The 8,291-nt window shown below is 40.0% G+C and overlaps 1 long non-coding RNA gene across 2 annotated transcripts; it reads left to right on the top strand.

Annotated features, from left to right (window-relative positions):
* The first annotated feature begins 1,229 nt into the window (after window positions 1-1,229).
* Window positions 1,230-6,886, top strand: LOC147651812 (uncharacterized). 2 transcript variants are annotated; one of them, XR_015289952.1, is made up of 3 exons: window positions 1,230-1,385; window positions 2,044-2,234; window positions 5,902-6,886. It is a non-coding gene; the product is annotated as an uncharacterized LOC147651812 (long non-coding RNA). The 2 variants fall into 2 exon arrangements; XR_015289953.1 differs by lacking the exon at window positions 1,230-1,385 and adding an exon at window positions 1,475-1,521 and having other exon boundaries at window positions 5,902-6,316.
* Window positions 6,887-8,291: the final 1,405 nt, after the last annotated feature.

Below are 8,291 nucleotides of genomic sequence, written 5' to 3'. Positions count from 1 at the left end.
TAAAGAAATCAAAAGATATGATCCTCATTGTGAAAGTCAGACCAGTCTCAAAGCGCTTAACTCAGACTTCAAGTCCCTCAACCCCTCTTGAGGGTGGGAGGAAGGAGCTTCCCATATATTTTGGGAAGGGCAGGACCATGGGAGCTGTGTCCGTTTGCCAGGCCTGTGGTGAGCACCTTGCCTGACATTAAGCAGAGGCAATAACTTTGTGATGACCTAAATTCATTTAAAAAAGAATTACTAATGTATATATTCAGGTCAATAGCGCTTTCCCCAGGTTTCAATAATCGGATCAATTATCTGAATCCAATAAAATCTTATTAAAGAAATTCAGAATTATCTTTAGAATAGCTGGCCTTGTAGTCCCTGAGTAGGTTACAAAAACTGCTATGAAGAATTACTGTGACCTACTTTCTGGGCGGTACAGATATCATTATCATATCAGAGGTGCAGGCTGATAAGTCTACATGACTTCCATCTCTTATTGAAGAGACTTTGGCAAAAAACTCACACAAAACTTTAATCTGGCACTCCAAATGGTTTTATTTTCCTAAACATCAGCTGAAATTTGAAAAGTCAAAGCATTGCATGTGAAGAGGCACCTATTGAACGAAGTGAGTAAAGCCAGCAGGGTGGTGAATGTTTAAAGCACCTGGGGTGGGACAAATTGTTGTTGGTCAACAATTTGGTCAGCCCAGGCACAGCCACGCTGACCCAGGGGCACTTTGCACCTCCTTCCACAAGGTCAGGGAGGACTTGAATCCTGAGGCAGAGGAGGAATTGCAAAAGCCAATGGAAAACTTTCCAGCCTTCTCTCTGCCAGGTGAGATGTTTGATTATTTTATTGCTTCTGAGACTTTGTTAAAATGTGGCTGGAAACTTCTGTGTGTTTCAAAGCTGTTTTTTGATGGGGCAGAATATGCAGATCTGGGCTGGGGAATGAGGCTGTGCTGGGCAGGATTGTCCCAGGTGCTGCAAAAGCAGCTCTTTGGTGTCTGGAACCTCTGAAATAAACCTGACCTTGATGCCGGTTGTGTCTGAAAGAAGTGCTTCCTTCAAAAATACCCTGAGATATGTCAGGGCTGAAGTTTGGAGCTGTGAAAGACAGCGGGGATTTACCTGGGGCTGCAGTGGGCTCTGCACTGGTGTTCCTGGCACGGCACCCTGCTCTCAGGCAGAGGAACCAGTGAAAGAGGGGTAGGAAGTGCCTGGTTTTACCTCAGCTCTGCCCTGTTCAGCTGTGGGTGTGGGAGATGCTGTGGTACCACAGGTGGTCAGGAGCTTCTGGGAGCTGTGCAAACCCAGAATCCCATTTCTGTGAGGTCACCAGAGAGGTGATGCCAACACCAGAGGTCTGAACTGCCTCGTGCAATCCCGTGGAGATGGTACAAATATCCTTTATTATATGTACAGTGCAGGGAGCCCTGCCAGGAGTGTGCACACTCCTCCTGCGCCGCTCAGGCCGCTCTCAGCCACCCGCCAAAGCCTGGCATCCCTCAGCCAGCCACCCTGGCATCAGGGGTGAGGCAGCTGCTGGCCCCCAGCACCACTGGGCACTGAGAGTGGCCAGGAAGGTTTTCCATGAGTTAATTACCACGCCGAGGCTCTGGGAGCCCGTTTGAGAGCGCTGAGCCATCCCAGCTGCTCCGCAGGCCCCGCTGGCGCGGCCCAGCCGGCAGGGCCAGGCCCTCCTCCCTGCCAGCCCTGGGCTTTGATCTTGCCCATATCAAACCAGTTGGGCCCCAGTAGGGTGGTGGGAGGCAGTGGGAGGCAGTGGGAGGCAGTGGGAGCTGGCGGTGGCGTGTGGCTCAGGGCAGCCACCTCGTCTCCACACAGGCCCGCTCGACGGCGGGACATCAAGGCAGGGCCGACCGACGAGCGCGTTAATTAGGAGGCTGAAATTATAACGTTGTGTTAAAGAACAAAGAGTCTCCAAAGGAAAAATATGTGCCGCATATCTGACAAAGATAAATTGGATTATTCAAAATATTCCTGATGAAATGTTACATTTTGCAACTAATTATCAATCTGTTTTATCTCCAGACCAGCTGGGCATTTTTGTGCATGCAAGACCTGCCTTACCAATGATCTTAAGATGTCACTGTAGCGTTTACATCTTTTATTTCAAGATTTAAATAACTAGGAAGTAGCTAATGTAATTCACTGCTGAGAAGAAAGGCTAGTTAGTTGAATGCTTTCCAAAGTGATCTTCTCCTAATGAACTTCTCTGGACTGTGAGTAATGAGGCTTTATTCAAATAATGTTTAAGAAAGGTTTTTATAATGTAATTTTTTAAAGAAAGAGCAACATTTAATGCATTTAAAATATCTTTATTAATCCTATACTGCCTCATGTAGCATTAAAGCATTGTGAATATTTGGTTTTGTTCCTTCTGAATGTTCCTTTTGTGATGAACTGGTTGTAGTAGCAACGGAGCTATAGAAATTGAGCAATTATCTCATAAATGTTCAGTGATATCTTACAAATTACAGTCTGACATGATTACAGAGCCATTTTGCTGTAAAAGCATTTGTTGTTTAAGTATATTTATATACCACAGTGGTCTGTATTTCCCCTGGTCTCTACTCCTACGTGTAAGCACTGAGCTTTGCTACCTCTGCTGTGGCTCACCTTTGGGACAGCTGTGCTGAGATCAATCTGCTGGAGGTGTCATAAAAATTTTCTTTTGAGTGTGATTTTGTGGTAGTTTCCAACTGGAATATGAGAAGATATCTCATAGGTTCCCTACAACAGCAGTGCTCTGCAATATTTTGGATTCTTCGTGAGGTTATGAAGTTCTGTAAGTGTTCTGGCAAATTTTGCTTTTATGGCACTGAACTGACAGGGTGGCTAAAAAAAAAATAAGAAATTTAATATTTTAACATAATGTCTCTTTGGCCAGTTTCTAGGAAGGGACAATCGCAGATGTATTTGAGCAAACCTCTCTATTTTTGATTAACAAATGAAGTGGCATCATTGAGTATGGGCTGATCTCATCCTCCCAAAAGTTTGACTCCCACTGCTTACAGGACCTGACTGATACACCCCATGACATTTCTGAAGCTGGCTTTATTTACAGCAGAATTTCAGCTCAAAAAGGACTTCACACTAGAATTTTCCTTCTTCTATCTTCTTGAATTTTCCTTCTTCTATCTCCCAAGAGTTAAATTTTAAGCACTATATCCAGCCTATATTCAAAGTTTTCCCAGAGAATAGGAACTGAATGTGGATACTTCAGTACATGGAATAAAACCAAAGCAGTTTGCTCAGCCCATCATTTTTTTCTCCCCCTTCTACAGGGTAAATTTTGTCCCACCTGATGATAAATTTGACTGTTCAGAGCAGGTTCTGCTTCATGGTAGAAATGAATTCTTTCTGCCTTTTAATCAGGGTCTTCCCAAAGCTGATCAGTGCATTCCCTGCTTTCCCATGCTCTGTCAAGGCCTGATCCTGCTAAAGAGCAGGAGGTGCTTGGCACACTGACCTTCTCCAAGAATTCCTGCCAGTTAGGAGTGGTCAGCACCCAGAAGGATTTGGCCTTTGCTTTGCACAAAAACCTCCCTCAGCTTGAATGTTTCATAATGTATGTTTAAACAGTCGCAGCTAGCAAAGAACTTTGATGAGGCAAAGGGGTAATTGGATTTTCTTGTTCTATAATTAAAAACGTATATATTACATCCACATTAATACCAAAAGAGTTCATCATAATCAGTGTTATTACAATGAATACCAAAGGATTTAACAGTGATTGGCCACTTAGTTTAAAGGGTACCTGAAATCATTAAATTGTTTGCTGGAGGGCTTTTGAAGGCCTGTTGGATCGCCTGCCACTCCATTTTTTTTGCACTCCTGGCCTGCAATGTGAGGTTTACTTTTACAAAGTAGGAGCAACAGGGTGATCATTTTCTTTTATTATTCCCTTATTGACTTCCAGTTAATTTTAATCTTTGCATTAAGTGACCTCTATTAAGCTTGCCAGGTATCTGATTACTGCGCCAAGGTTGAGACCAGAAGGCGACCTATTGCACCACGTCAATTGTCCTTCACAGAAGCCCTTACTGTTAATCAAGAGAGGAAGATTAAAGGAGATCAGAACTATCAGCCTGGAGTGAATTATGCATTTGAATACACCTTTCTACCAGTGTGTGTGTATTGTCCTAGGAAAAAACAAATATGAGCTCTTAGGAGCATCTTAGGAGCTCAAATCTCCACTGGGAGCAGTTCTCAAGGCAATGTGGTATCTGCAACCTTAGCTCTACCATTAAACACTTCAATATGTTTGTAAAATTCTAAATTAGGAACATATTAATGTATCTGTAAAATCCCTAAATAATTTTTCTCATATTTGGTTTGGACAAACACAACTTTATTTTTTTCCTGCTATCTTAAAACTCTCATATTTAATTTTGTTCAGTTCTATGCAAGTCTAAATGAGCTTAATTAACTCTCATTCTTAGAATCACAGAATCTTTTAGGGTGGAACAGATCTCTAAAATCATCGAGTCCAACCATTAAAACTACTCATCTTAGGTTGTTGGATAAGTTAGAGTTGACTCTTCATCAGCACATGAAAGTTCACACTTTGAGGCAGCTCCACGGGGGTTGTTGGTCTTTGTAGAATTCCTTTTGGATAATTCAGAATTTAGGGTTTGTAGAATCCCTAAATTTGTATCAGTATGTGCATTTTCATGTGGTGAATCCCAGTGACTCCAAGTAATTAAACCATAAATTTATTTGTACGGGATAAATTTTGGTCAAATATTAATTTCCTTGTATTTCATTCTCTTTATATGTTTTGGGGACTTTTTCTGAAATCCTTAGTGACAAAAATTCTGAAATTGTTGTTGAAAGCTACAGGGTGGGTCTAGAAAAGATAAAATAAATGTATGTAAAAATAAATGTATGTAAAAATAAATGTATTGCTTGATCCCTGATTATAATTATGCTATTATACATTAGGTTTCTGTAGTTTAAAAATTTAATCCCTTCTCTTCAAACGATCTCATGTACATGACTTCACCTTTGATCATCTACAGAAGTAAAAAAACCCCTTGAAATTAAAAAAGAAGGTAAATTGGTATTAAAATCAGAGTTTTAGTGCAATCAAGTATTTTCAAGGTCAACTAGTGCAGTCTAAAATATTCTGAACTAGTTCCGAATATGTAGAATTAATAAATAATAGAGGTGAAAAAAGTGAAAATTATCCTCTTTCTAGCTAAGGAATCCAACAAGTGCTTTAAAAACAGACCTGATTTTTTTGGAAAATACTTTTCAAAACCTAAAAATCCTCTTTTCTCTTTTTCCCAGCATCAGCATCCTGCACAAAGCCTCCCAAGCTTGGACAGTTTGTTTAGCTTCCCTAGGAGCTTGTGGAGCTTAATTTCAGTGCAGGGGATCCCAAGAGCTTTTCAGCTTTTCTCTTTTATAATCAATTCTACCTGCAGAAACTTATTCTTAATATAAAAATGACCAGTTGGAGCATGAGAACGTCATTTTATTGGGATTCAGGTCAATAATTACATTTATTTTCTTGACAGAAGAGTCACCTCCAACATTCAGTAATTTGATCATTGTGCTTAATTCATAACAAAATTGGACTAACTCAACTCAGAAATGCTTTTGTTCTATGGTTAACTCCTATTTTTAAACAGTTTTATGATATAAAGGCTTCTATTTTCTCCAATTAGAGAAAATAGAAGCAACTCCTGTTTTAAAATAGTTTTATGATACAAAGGCTTCTATATTCTCCAATTAGGCAGAAAAGTTGCCCGGCTCCTCAGCTCTCCGAGGAAAATTTGGAATGATTTAAAAAATTACGTGTTGATGCATCTTTATGACTTAAATCACAGCAAACGTATTTATAATGTTTTAGGCATCGAGCATCTGTTCTTCCTCTTCCAGGCTGTGTAAACAAGAGTGCTTTGGCTTCCCCTAAAATATCCCTTTTGTTTAAACAAGTCCAAGAGAGGCTCCGTGGTCAATGGCAAGGCGTCCTGGAGCCCGGCGGTTCCAATCAACTTCTGCAGGAGCGGGATCGCCAAGGGATCGGCGGGAGTCGGGAACAGCGTTTAGCACTTTGCTGACCTTGAGTCCACCTTTTCAAAACTCCTTCTGGAACCAAGATTTTTTCCAGCCATTTTCAAGTGATTTCTTCCACTTTCTCCAGAGACTGAAACACTTGATTGACCCGTGATGTTCAGTGAAACTCTTGCACTGGAAAAGAAAAAAAAATGTTGGTAGTCCTAGACATGAAAATACTCATGAACTTTTTATTTAAAAAAAAAAAAAAGAAAAAAAAAAAGAAAAAAAGAAATCTTCAAGAAGTTTTCAACATATCATCTGTCCAGGGTGTTTAACAACAAGTATTTGGGATTTTTTTTTTCATTGTGAAGGAAGACATAGAAGCAAACATGAAAAATAGATATTTAATTTTAAATGTATGATTTTTACCTGTATTTTAGCCTTTTCGTTACCACTTTGTCTCACTTGAGAGTTGCTAATAACCCAGAAATTATTACTGAGGACTTCTGAAATGACATCAAGTAAAAAATTAAAGGATGTGAGGAGGCTTTTTTTTAAGAAATAAAAGCTTTTAGAGCTGAGATCATGATAAATTATTTCTCAGCATTCCTTAGAAAGAATAATGGAGCTGAAGTTTGTACTGTGTGTATTGTGTTACTTGATAAATCTCTGGCTCACAGTACCTACATGAAAACAGGACTCCCTAAAGACTTGTCAAGATTCTATGTTAAAGAAGTTCGTACAGGGAAAGAGGGCTTTTTATTTCTAACTCACTGTTATGTCTTATATTTTCTGCTTAATAAACTTGGTAGTCTTTTTGTGGCATAAAAAAAAAAAAAATGGTTTTTCAGCTTTAAATTTTGAATCAGTCCATGCTGAATCAACTGACTGGCAGAAAGGAGTCGTGATAGACCAGCTTTCTGTTTAGAAAACCAATAAAAAGAAAAAAAAAATATTTCTTTTTACAAAATAACTCAAAAGTATTTTTTAATATCTAAAGTTTAAACCTACTTTGAAGTATTTACCGATTAATTATTTTCCAAATGGCATCTGCAGCAAATACAGATGATAAAATACACCAAACGAGAGATGCTGCAACAGTGAATGTTTTAGTATTTGTATCATGGGTAATCATGTTTGATCTTAACCCTGCTAATTTGCTCCTCAGTTCGTTTGACAGAAAGATTCTCTGTTGAAATGTACCAAACCAACATCCAAAAATGCAACTTCTTTGCACTGAAGCACAATTCTCTGAAAATCTGCAACTTGAAAGCTTAAACTCTGTGCATTTCCTCATATTTCTCTTTATAACAATCCCCTGGACAAGAGTTAGGTTTTGCTTCGTTTTTTGTGTAAAAAATGTGGGACCAAACCCTGAATTAATGAAAGTTGAAGATGAACATTTGGAAGGTAGGTATATAGAGCTTCATTTATTTTAAAAATTATTTTGGGACTCCATTTGTTTATTCTGGATAATTATCCTGGCTGGATGAATTACTGCTTCCAAGGGATCCATCCAAGCCCTGTGGGTTGCCGTTGGCCTCTGGGCACTAGTGAATTCCAGTGTTAATTTTATTGAGCCTTGGGATTTCCTCCTCCTGGTCACTTTTCCCTGGAAATGAAGTGTGGAACATGTAGGGCCTCAGCTGCACCAGATCTCTCCTGCAGCACATGGAACAGGGCATGGCATGGACAGAATCTATAATTTAATTGTACAGCCTGAGTGTTATTCTCTAATCCCCTTGCTCTGCTGTGTCAGAAAGCAGGACTTGATGGTCTGGCTGAGTTTCCACGTTCCAGAGGTGATAGTGGGTCAGTTCTAAAAAAAAGATGAGAAAAAAGGAAGCTGTACAGTTGCAGAACAATTCTGTGCTACAGGCAAGTTCAGTGTGGTGGAGAGAAAGAGGAGTTTTATAGCTCAGGAGAAAATCCCATATCCATCCCAGCCCCAAAATAGGATCCAAGTTTAGGAGAACGTGGTACAAAAAGTTGTGCAGCCTTTGGTTTGCTGTTTAATCTGGTTGCTCATCTATCAAATGAGGATATCGATTCTGATCTCTCACCATCTCCAGTGAGATTTTTAAGGGTATATATGAAGCACCTATAGATCAGTGAGCTCTGCAGAGATTCCTTAGAGTGTAAAGTGCTTTTAAATGGTGCAGCTGTCTGCTGGGCTGGGCTGTGTTTAAGGGTTGGTTCACCTAACGCTGCTCCGTGTTTTGTGCAGATGTGCTCGGGGGCTGGCCAGGCTGCCTTGCAACAGAGCTGGC

This window comes from Cyanistes caeruleus, chromosome 8, assembly GCF_971803275.1.
Source record: "Cyanistes caeruleus chromosome 8, bCyaCae1.hap1.1, whole genome shotgun sequence".
NCBI lineage: Eukaryota > Metazoa > Chordata > Aves > Passeriformes > Paridae > Cyanistes > Cyanistes caeruleus.
This window is presented reverse-complemented; position numbering and strand designations above follow the sequence as displayed.